The following is a 12,167-nucleotide window of genomic DNA, read 5'->3' on the forward strand; positions in this document are numbered from 1 at the left end:
CTTACGGTGCAATCAAAACTCTTTCCAGCAGAGGTCAGTCCCGTGGCAGCTCACAGTAGCAACTAAAGTAGAGATGTGCGTGCATAACCTCAATGAAAGAGGTAGAAGCTACATACATAGTGGCATCGCTTAGCTTTCTGATGCCCCGTGCTACTAATATATTGGGTATTTAGAGACTGAAAGTGGAAAAAAATAAAGATATCCCTTGCCACTTGTTTAAGAGTGGTCACTCCTCATTATAACATTTCGGTTTATTTTTAACTTCTTATTTATGTATCACAGAAATAGTCCTAGCCAACAAAAGAGCTTTAATTTAAAATAACAAAATATTAACCAGCTGCAGAATAAGTTGTGCCTCAAAATGCAGCTGTGATTCCCGCATTGCAGAGCGTGGGGCTCGATGACCTTTGGAATCCCTTCCAGCTCTTGATGCTATGATGTTTCAAACGATAAATAGAAAAACAGGCTTTCAGGCATTTAGAATGTTATTCATTTATTTATTTGCTTGCTTGCTTGCTTGCTTGTGGCCCTTTTATGTAAAGTGTAAATGACTCTATACATGTTTACTGAGAAGTAAGCCCCACTGAGTTCAATAGGTGTTACTAGAGATAGAGGAGAAAGAAAAATCTGCCTATGTAGGTAACAAAGATATGTAAAGGTAAAGGTACCCCTGCCCGTACGGGCCAGTCTCGACAGACTCTAGGGTTGTGCGCCCATCTCACTCTATAGGCCGGGAGCCAGCGCTGCCCGCAGACACTTCTGGGTCATGTGGCCAGCGTGACAAGCTGCATCTGGCGAGCCAGCGCAGCACACGGAAACGCCGTTTACCTTCCCGCTAGTAAGCGGTCCCTATTTATCTACTTGCACCCGGGGGTGCTTTCGAACTGCTAGGTTGGCAGGCGCTGGGACCGAACGACGGGAGCGCAGCCCGCCGCGGGGATTCGAACCGCTGACCATGCGATCAGCAAGTCCTAGGCGCTAAGGTTTTACCCACAGCGCCACCCGCGTCCCTGTAACAAAGATATGTAATGTAATGCAAATATGTAATGCATTAATAATGGGTAGACTTACAGATTTTAACACACAAACACCGCATTTTGTTTGTTGCCTCGTCTGCTTTGCATTATTAGGGAAAACACTACTTATAATAAAACAATTCATTTATTTATTCCTGGCTGTTCCACAGATGCAATCAATTTTACATTGGCCTTGTTGAGAACGCTGTCTCTTGGCCAGCCGTAAACAATGTTCTCAGGGAAGGTGGAAGGTGTTGCAATTTGTTTTGATGCTGAGTAATACGAATACTTCCGTTGCTTGTCTTATTAGCACATACGCTCTCGACCTTGCCGTCCTTTCCTCCCGCTATACGGCTCATTAGGATAAGAAGCTTTTTATCAAGTACCTACAGCATTATAAAAACAAGGTCATTGTGGAGATGACATCAATACATAACAACACTCAGATGTAATTGACTCTCTTCAAGTTTTGAAGAGGAAATTGGTACAGGCCGATTTGGCGGCAGGGAAACTTCCTCGCATGAAGGTCTGTATCTGAGGTTTACCACCATCTGATTGCTGTGATTATTAAAGTGGATTTTATTTCTTTTTTTGTTTATGTCGTGGAGGGGGTAGTTTGATCCCGAAGAGGACTGGGAAGAGCACAGTTAGCTGGAGCTGGGGAGCATCCTAGCAGAGATTGGGAAAGCATCAGTGGGACATGACCAAGAAGGGTCAGGGAAGGAGCATGGAGGATGGTGAGTTAGTTCCTGGGGAGGGACCAAGCAGGTTGGCAGAGAAGCATTCTGCTCTAGTGACACGGGACACAGCTAGTTAGATCCCTCCTGTCATAGAACCATAGAGGCCGCTGAGATTGAATCTGACGCCAAACAGGCATTGACTCCATCTCCACCTCCTAGGACACAGAGACACCAGAACTGACACAAATGGACCTTGCAAGCTCAGCCCAGCTGTAGTTTCAGTTTGCTTGCCCCGTCTTGGGATTCTGGCTGGCATAAGGAAGGTGCAGGAAGCATGTTATTTGATGGATCAACACCTTAGCTTGCTCCCGGACGTGTATTCTCCTGCACTCCTGCTGTACCTTGTAATTGTGCCTTGCTTATGCACAGCTCTGATTTAAGCATTAAAGTCTTTGGCAGAAACCTTTGGGAGTTTGAGTTCTTCATCTGGCAGTGAGGGCCAGGACAATATTGATTGAATTTACATCCTTTGCTTCCTCCCACAAATCCAAGAGCTTTCCTATCTTCTTAACAGCCCCACAGCTACAGATGAGCTGATCTTCCCTGTTTATTTACTTTGTTGTTCCATGCATATTTTAATGGGGATTTATTGTATTTTAATTGTAAACTGCTGAGGAAATGTGGGGAACTGAATTTAAAATGGAACAGGATGTTCCATCCCATCCTACACCTTGTGTTGAAGGGGGAAATAGTAACAGCGACAGAGGCTGTCTGGTACAAGGAACTCATGGTTAAAGTCAGAATATTTATGACTTGTGCATTCCATCAACGTTTCTTAAGGCCTTACTTATGAGCAGGAAAGGACATCCCTCATCATTCAAAACTGTTCATTGCTCAGACTTACTGACAGTTTGCTTTTGATCTCTGCTATTAGCCATTCACTTTACATACAAGAAACCATTTGGAATTCAGCTCTTGAATAATTTGCTGCAGCTTTGGGACGATTACAAAGAAAATGGTTTGAGAATTGGAGCCTTACGACCCGCCTTGTGTGCATTTATTCAAGAGCATGCCCTACTGTTTTCATTGCGATTGCAGTCCTAGGATGACCTGGGTGAGTCCCATTGAAACAAATGGACACTATGTGACGTTGATCCCTGGTTGGTTATAATCTTGGAGTATCAATTTTCTCATGGAGTGTGATGGAAATTTGAATCCAGATAAGTACAAAATGTTGAAAATGGTTCTCCCTTTTCGTATATCTAGATTGTGTGGGGTGGAGTGGGGATGGATGTGGGTGGGCCTCTTCAGATGCAGCAATTTATTCCCATAGGCTGACTTCTCATAGAATTGTAGAGTTGGAAGGGGCCATGAGGGTTATCTAGTCCAACCCCCTGCATTACAGGAATCTTTTGCCCAACATGGGGCTTGAACCCACAACCCTGAGATTAAGAGTCTTGTGCTCTACAAACTGAGCTAGCCTTCTCAAGTAAGGATGGGTGAATCTGTCAATTTCAGTTTCTCAAATCCTTTTTTTTTTTAGTCCTCATGAAAGCCCTCATGTGATTTTTCTCCCAATATATACATTTTTGTTTGCAATTTTGCATAATCTACAGTTTCCTCATATATAATGCTTTTTCGTCTGTTACTTTCATAAATATATGCATTTTAAGGCATGCTTTATCTAGTACATGCATTTTATTCAATACATTACTTGTTTGGAGAAGTGCAAATTTTGATGGGTGTTTGTGTTCTAGTTTGTATATTGTTTCAGAAAGTGTGTAATAGGTAGATTTGCCTTTACATGAAAACTGAATCACATTTCTGCCCCAGTTCTAGATTTGAATGGGCTCAGCAAGAATCTCAAAGCCCCTGTGTACATACTCATCTTCAGACCTTTACACTGAAAATCAGTCTTTGTATAACTACTATGTGTCTGTACTTAAAAAGACCACTCTCTGGTGTCTTGTCCACCCCACTTCTCCCCATCCAGCAGCAGGGAGCAAAAACCACACAGAGAGAGTCCTCTGGAATCCTTACCTGCCTCTATTAGCAGGTGAAAGGAAATATCTAGAAATGGAGAGGGATGACTCACATATTGGAGTCCTTGGACAATGCACCCATTGAGACTATTTTTAAAATAATATATAATTTAAAGAAACCCAGCACGGAACCCATCCCATACGTTGTGGAAACGAGACCAAACAAAACAAAACATTATGCAAGAGTCGATCTTGTTCCAGGTCTAGGCTTATTATAATTAAGCATAAATACTTAAAAGGTCAACAGACTTGAATCCTTTCCTCCTTCTTGTCAGATACTTTAACTGAACATTTATTTTAAAGGCAAAAGGGATGGACTGTTCAACTGCAACACCTATAAGGGACAGAGGATGTGGCTGGGATCCAAAGAGAGAGGCCCAAGCACACCTGGACCACTCCTTTCAGATGCAGCAATGATGACTTCAGAGGAAGGGCCGTGGGTAGCTCAGTGGTAGAGCATCAGCCATGTCCCAGGTTCAAGGCTCAGCATCTCCAGAAAAGGCTGAAATGTTGGAGAGCTGAAATGTTGGAGAGCAGGACGTAAGGAAAGGCTTACAAAGCAAAACAAAAGCATTATCTTTATTTTAAAATTCCTCCATCAGAAGTTGGCTTAAGGGAAGGCTCTAGACACTTTAAGAATTACCATGCTTTGCCTTTCCTGTTTATAAACGTTTGAGGACTTTAATAAAAATAAATAAATCACCCACCAAAGTATCTTCCTCATGTAAGGAGCAATGTAATAACAGAGGTCTGGTCACATTGACAGTAAGATTACAGAAGAATCCACTGACCCAGGCCTGCAGAACAACCAAAAGTTAACTATTTTGCCACTCCATGATTTCAGTAGGAGAGTTAGGCTGAACTCCTTGCCATGTTTACATGAAAGTATATTCTGCTGGCCACAAGGTGGGTGGGGTTGCTTTCAAGTAATCATGCATGGGATTGCACTGTAAAGCATATTCATTTTATTTGTATGTATTATATGTTTACTTCCCTCCCAGCAACAACATATTGACATTCTTAATCACTTTTTTGTTTTGTTTTTAGTTTTTAAAAAGCTACAGTTCCCCGAGTGGTTTAACAAACAATGCTGCTTTCGAGGGAACTCTGTGAATTGTACTATGTGAGAGGAATAGGGGCCTTTTAACAACTCTCAGCACCCTAACAAACTACAGTTCCCAGAATTCTTTGGGGGAAGCCATGGCAGTTTAAAGTGGTATTATAGCATTTTAAATGGATGGTGTGATTGTGGCCTTGTTGGGCCTTCCTTTTCTTCCAAGCCTCTGATTGGTTCTCAGAACCAGAAGCCACTTGTATTCCTTTTCCTTAATTATTACAGCTGCCTCAGTGACTCTAACAAAGAGAATCACCCTGCAGTAACAGTATATGCTGTAGTTGAGCCAGAGGGGTTGGCAAGCTTTCAGTAAGAACTGCTACTTAACAAAGGAACTTAATCTTTGCTTTAATAGAAACCAAAACTGAGGCCTAGAGCTTCTAACAGCAGGCAGCCATCCTATCAAATACACAGACAACATCCAGGGGTGACATCTTTCTCTCTTGCCTCTGGAAGGCGCAAGGCCCCTCCTACAGCTATGAACTTGTTCCTTTTCCCTGCACCATTGCATGTGCTTTATCACAACACAGACAATAAACAAATTGACTCCTGCACAGTGAGCATCTTTCTGAAGCAAGCAATTTTCAGAAGAAAAGCAGCAGAAAAGCACAGGTGAACAATTATCCCATCAAGCTCTCATTTTAGCAACTGTCTTCCTTTAACATTTTCCAGGATGTGAAAAGGTGAGTGGGAAAACACCTGAAAAATATAGAATATTGATGAATGAGGAATGCATTTCTGTGCTTTGCTGATATACACTATTGGATATGCTATTGAAAAAAACAGTGTTGTGTTTTGTCACACATATTTGACTGCCACTTTGATATTGTTCTGTTTGTTTTGCTAGTGTTACATGATAAAATTTTAAACCATAACGCTCTTCTGAGTTTGAGAGGTGGGGTCAGTCTGGATGATACCCTGAGTCCCTTCTAGTTATTGGAATCCTGTATCTGTGAGAGTAGAATGTATAAGAACAAGCTTGCCAAGCCAGTTCCTCTATTACGGTAATGCTTTTGGTTAGTTAAGTAGCATAAACAAAGAAGTTGTTCTGTGCCATAGAACAAATGGGTGGGCCTTCCCCCCAACCTCTGCTCATTCAGCAGTTAGGTAGGAGAGCAAAAGCCACTGCTGTTGATATGGGTTGGAAGCAGGCCTGAAACTGGATACAGAGACATTCTTGATCTGTACTGGGCTTTGGGGCTCCCCTGGAAGCTTAATGGGGAAGCAAGATCTCCTGGGGTGTTAATGCTTAGAGCCCCTCCATCTTGTTCTCGGGTTGTATATATGTGTAAATAAAACAATATACAGTGGTACCTCGGGTTACATACGCTTCAAGCTACATACGCTTCAGTTTACACACTCCGCTAAACTAGAAATAGTGCTTCAGGTTAAGAACTTTGCTTCAGGGTGGGAACAGAAATCGGGCTCCGGCAGCGCGGCGGCAGCAGGAGGCCCCATTAGCTAAAGTGGTGCTTCAGGATAAGAACAGTTTCAGGTTAAGTATGGACCTCCAGAACAAATTAAGTACTTAACCCGAGGTACCACTGTATCCTAAACACACAACAGAACGAACTTCATTCTAAGGAAACCGAACCCTGGGTAAGCATACCTGGAATCTCTCACTGCTCGGAGATTGGGGCTTTGTTTTGGTTTGCTAGGTTATAAAGTAATGTGTTGTGGTTCTGTATGGCATTGTTCTCAGTTCATCAATAGCCCTTTCATGTCAAAAAAAAAGTGCAAGAAGACTAATAAACTTGAAATCAAGGCTGCTGTACATAGTCGAGGTTTCTGCTAGGGTTTTGCATTATATCTGGTTAGGTGAGGGAGGCTTTGTGGAGCTTGGGGGATGAGAGCATGGAAAAATTGCGTAGCTCCACTTGCTTTTGTGTATTCCACCCCCCTTTCTGTTACGCATCGTCTTAGTTGCCATTGTCCCATTGGTGAAAGCTGTTGTATTTGACAAATCCCAGGGCACTTGGCAAATCAGGCTTACTGAACTTTACACAACTGGTTTTGCTGGCTAGTTCCGTGTCAGTTAAACTCCTTTCTTAGATGCACTTCAGCCTTGACCGTTTTTTAGATTCTGTAAACAGCTGAAGTAGCTAATGCGTCCAAATAGTACTTATACACATGTCAGTCTCCCCAGAGACATGGATCTTGTATGTTGCAATACAGGAGCTCAGTTACAATAACAGTAACACAATATCGGTTCTTTTACTTCAGCACTGACATAATCCCAAACCAGTGCCATAGATTGAAAAGGGCCTGTGCTCCTGAGAAGGGCCCTTATACCAGGAAATTTTGGGGGTGGCAGGTGCCATATTGTGCCAATTCCAGTAGGCCTGACCTTGGTTAGCCTGTTTGATAATTTGACAGTGGTCAAGATGGTTAGCAAACAGCGTTTCTGTGCAACAGCAGAAGTTAACTTTAGTGAAATGAATACCTGTCCTTGTGGTATTGTGGGGGGTGGCAATTGTAGCAAGGCAGGGGTAGTGGGTGGTTGGCTCCTTCCTGGTTTTGGAGCAGGTGGGAGAGGTTTCTCCCCTCCTTTCTAATCATGGCGAGACGGGATGCTCACGAGGCTTTAACAGCCAATCTGCGTGGGAGCTGGCTTGTGCAGGGGCAGGGCTTTGTGGCAGACCAGAGGGAAAACTTTCAGATGTAAATAGAGTGGTGATGTGCCCTGCTTTACAGAGGACAGTCCTCTAAATGAAATAGTCATCTGTTTGAAGGCCTGTCCAGTCATAAGCTGAAAGATAAGGAAGAGCAAAGGTCTTCTAGTTGCTGATTCCTGGGCATCAGACCAAGCAGATGCAAAGGTAACCTGGTTGCAGTCTTCTCTGCTATGCTGAGATATCTATTTAGGTTTAAATTATAGTCTTTTTCTTATTTGTTTTTAATCTATCCAGGTACTCTATTAGCTTATGCCAGGCTGGGGGACCTGTGTCCATTCACATGTTGTTGGACTCCCATCATCCTTGATCAGGTTCAGGCTGCCTGGAGAGCTCAGTTGATTAGAGCATGCTGATGATAATGCCAAGGTTGCAGGTTTGATCGCTGTATGAAACAGCTGCCTATTCCTGCATTACAGGGGGTTGGACTAGATGATCCTCAGAGGATCCCTTCCAACTCTACAATTCTATGTGTCAATATGATGTTGGGAGTCCAACAATATCTGGCTTAGTGAAAATGGTTTGCTCATGTGTTCTCTTTTTGGGGGTGCCAGCTGATGTACAAGTGGCCACCCTAGAAGGGCAAGGTTAGTAAAAAGCATACCGTGGGGGCTCTGTGCTTTGTGGCAATAGGGCTCAGAGGGTTTTTGGGATGTCTGAGTGTATGCAAACAATGGGTGTAAAAGGAAGCTTAGTGGAGAAAAGGGCTTTCATTCCTGAGCGTCTGAAAGTGCACATAACAAGGTAGGTGCTTCTCATGCTGCAATTGCCCAGTTAATCTTTAGGCTACTGGCAGATGCTGTTTTGTTTCTAACCAGAGCAGTCGCTGCTGCGTTGTTATTTTTATAGCCCTGCTCAATTACTTTTTAACAGCAGCCTGCCACATAGAAAATAAGCAGGTATAGCTTTTCCTAGCATGGAAATAAGTAGTGGAAAAAGCTCCAGCTGCATTGCTAACCATTGGACAGGCTTCTGTTTAAAGCAGAGGAGCAAGACCAGTAAAAATAATGGCACAAGTCATTGAGGAGTGGGGGGGGCAGGGGAGGGTCTGGCAGAAGGGAAAAGACCTCAGGAAGTGATTGAAGAGAAAGTTCAATCATGTTGCAGGTATGCAGGGAGTGCTTTAAACCAGTGTTCCCCAACCTTGGGTCTCCAGCTGTTTTTGGACTACAACTCCCATCATCCCTTGCTAACAAGACCAGTGGTCAGGGATGATGGGAATTGCAGCCCGAAAACAGCTGGAGACCCAAGGTTGGGGAACCCTGCTTTAAACCACCTTAGAGTGGAGACCTTTGCAAACTTTTTAGGACATCAGGACCATTGGGGAAAAAAGAGCATAGTTAAGATTGTGCTGTAAGGATGCCCGTCCCATCTCTGTAATGCTGTCCCACATTTGCATTGTAGTGGGGACCCTGCAAAGTCGCCTCCGTGATAAAAAACCCTGGATGAGGTGCAGTACAGAACCACAGTTGCAATTCTGATTCCACCTCATTGTGCAAGGGTACCGTATTTTTCCGTGTATGACGATATTTTTTTCCTTAGAAATAATAGGCAAAAATTGTGGGTTGTCTTGTACATGGATAGCAGAGGGGGATGGGCGATTGGTAGCAGCAGCCAGCAGGAGATTGGCAGCAGCGATCGGGCGTGTGATTGGTTGCTGCAGCAAGGCCTACTGATGACTGGCTGCGGCTGCGGCAATTGGATGTTGACTTATGGCAGCGGCAAGGCATGTGTGCAATCGGCTGTGGTTGCGTTGATTGGGCAGGTGGGCTTTTGGTGGCGAGTGTGCAGACGATTGGTGGCTGCGGAGATGCGTGTGATTTGTAGTGGTGGGCAGGCTGTAGAGTGATTGGCAGCAGTGACCCCCCCCAAAAAAGCTCAACTCTGGGCAATCTCCCCCCCCACTGCAAAAGCTGAACAACTTTGGGCAATTCCCCCCTTTTTTTGCGGTCCCAAAAAATAGGGGTCGTCTTATACATGGGGGCGTGTTATACACGGAAAAATATGGTAATTCTTCAGTTGCACAAAGCAGCTGGCTCTCAGTTTACATCCACCCCTTGTAGTATGTGCTAGCACCTGCAACCCACCATGGACTGGGACCTTTGCAGGATCAGACTGTCCTTGTGGTCTCAACAGCATTAAAAAAGCACAGAGAGAAAGTTCATGCTCTGTTGGCATTTTGTGTTTCTGTTTCAGAACCGACAGCAGGCAAATCTGGATTCTTGCTTGGAAAACGAACAATCCGTATACGTGGGTCCAATCCCCAAAGCGTATCTTGTAAAGCACAGCTGGTATCCTCACTGTCGTCGGCATTAGAGCTCCCTCAGCCAGCATTTGGCACCAGACTGCTAGTCATGCGGAGGGGGAAACCTCTCTGGTGCTTCCTTGTGCTCTCAGCGCAAATCCCTACTCACCATTGCATTTCTGTTGTAGTATTCAGATTCTTCCGCATTTGACATTACTCTAGCCTTCATCAACCTGCTGCCCTGGCCATGGTGGCTGGGAATTAATGGGAACTGGTGTCCAAAACGTCAGGATGGTATCAGGTTGTGTGAAGGCTGCTGAAGCCATGACATGTCTTAATTCCTCACATACTTTCCTTCCTTCTTTTTTGTGTGTGGAGAGAAGAGTTCTGGCAATCACATAAAGATCTTTTATGTCCTTCAAGCATCTGGGGAAACAGCAGGCTAAATTATTAAGCCTTCTTCACAGCTATTTAACAGCAGTGCATTTCTGCTTCAAGTCCTTTAATGTGGAATTTTTGCTTACAGACACTGTGGGGAAACATTTCGGAAACATTTCCAAGCTTGTCATATATTCAAGAATATCCAATATTTAAACTTGAACATATTTTGCATAGGGGAAATTAGTGGACTTCAAATGATTCCTGTGTGGTGCTGGATCGTATATGCAATTCTGGGCTGATCTGTGGGCTAATTGTGTAAACCTCTGATGTATTGGCTTCCTGCTGTATCAAATGGACATAAAATTAATTACAATTGAATATTTTGAGACCTTGTATGGCAAACTCAGCAGAAATACAAGGCTAGCATCTGATGGATACTGAGGCATCTGTCTATTTCAGTTTCACATCTGCTCAGTCATAGGTCTGTTCCACCCTGGGTTTTATTGTGTTGGTTTTTTTTAAAGTATGGAAAATTCATACTTAAATTCTCCTAAAAATAAGCTTTCTCATTGTAATTGAATTTTGTGATGCAGTTTCAGAGAAGTGTGTAATCCAATTTATAGCTGCATTCTGATCTGCATATGTCACAGGTTGGTGAATTAATAAGGTTTAAAATGCAGCTGAAACAAATTTCTGATTTGTCCCTACAAATGTTTAGAAAAGCTCATGCCACAATATGTGTGTCTGCAGCACACCACAGCAGCCAGTGTATGAATCTGTCTTGTGCTAGGCCAGAGCGTTTGCCCATGTAGACTAGTACTGTCCACTCAGGCTGGCAGTAGGTCGCCAGATCTTTCCCAGACCAACAATTGAGCATTGTTCCTTCAAATCATGTGCTCTGTCGTCCAATTTATTGTGGGGTTTTTTTTTTGGGGGGGGGGGGAGTGTGTGTATGTCTGTATGTCAGCCTTATCAGGGACACATCTCTAAACCTCTAAATCACTCAATTATGTGAGTGGAAGCTCCTCATGAGGGTCTTTCGTGCCTCTATGCTAGAGTCATTTTTAAACATATTCCCAGATGATTGTGACCTGTTCACAGTTAAATGGCCCCATGCTTCTTGGAAAACATCTAAAGCCTTTGTGGGGAACCTGTGAATGCTCTCCAGGCATTGCCCCAGCCACTCTAAGATGTCCATCTTCCCTGGCCACTGGCCATGCTTGCTGAGGCTGCTGGGAGTTGTAGTCCAGCAACACTGAGAAAAAAATCAAATAGGCATCTCCCCGCCAGACACCAAAAAAGCTTTCCTGGATGCAAACTGATAGTGATTTAACAATCCCCAGGTAATGGGGACAGTTTGACTATACAGTGGTACCTCAGGTTAAGTACTTAATTCGTTCCAGAGGTCCGTTCTCAACCTGAAACTATTCTTAACCTGAAGCACCACTTTAGCTAATGGGGCCTCCCGCTGCTGCCACGCCGCCGGAGCACAATTTCTGTTCTTATCCTGAAGCAAAGTTCTTAACCTGAAGCACTATTTCTGGGTTAGCGGAGTCTGTAACCTGAAGTGTATGTAACCCGAGGTACCACTGTACATGTATTAGGTCACATCCACACCATATGCTTAAAACATATTTATACCCATCACGGCTCCCCCCAAAGAATCCTGTGAACTGTAGTTTACCCATCACAGTGCTTTGATCAGAACCAGGCGCTGCCTTCACTGATGGGAACAGACCCACACTCCCTGACATAGTGCATGTTTGCAATCCTGACATTCCCCCAGGACAAGAGTCTCTTGTGAGTGATGACGCCATGCCTCATCTTTAATGGCTTGGTGGGAAGGTCAGGGAACCTTACTGGGACATATTTGATAATTTCACCCTGAACTGTAATTCCTCAGCTCTGCGTCTGCTACTGAATCTGTACTGTGACCTGCCTGAATAAAGATCTCTTTCTTACTTATGAGTAAGAGCCTCAGTTTGTTTAAAAGCCTTCTGTGTTTAAAAGTTTAAAA

The 12,167-nt window shown here is 43.8% G+C and overlaps 1 protein-coding gene across 1 annotated transcript in view; it reads left to right on the plus strand.

The window, feature by feature from the left end:
* The first annotated feature begins 5,454 nt into the window (after positions 1-5,454).
* The window catches only part of PDE4D (phosphodiesterase 4D), a 645,912-nt gene continuing 639,199 nt past the window's right edge, over positions 5,455-12,167 (plus strand). The window contains exon 1 of the mRNA XM_079995470.1: positions 5,455-5,535. The gene's annotated coding sequence lies outside the window, so the exon portion shown is untranslated. The remainder of the gene's footprint in view (positions 5,536-12,167) is intronic.

This window comes from Podarcis cretensis (genome assembly GCF_951804945.1).
Source record: "Podarcis cretensis genome assembly, chromosome: 11".
NCBI classification, from domain to species: domain Eukaryota; kingdom Metazoa; phylum Chordata; class Lepidosauria; order Squamata; family Lacertidae; genus Podarcis; species Podarcis cretensis.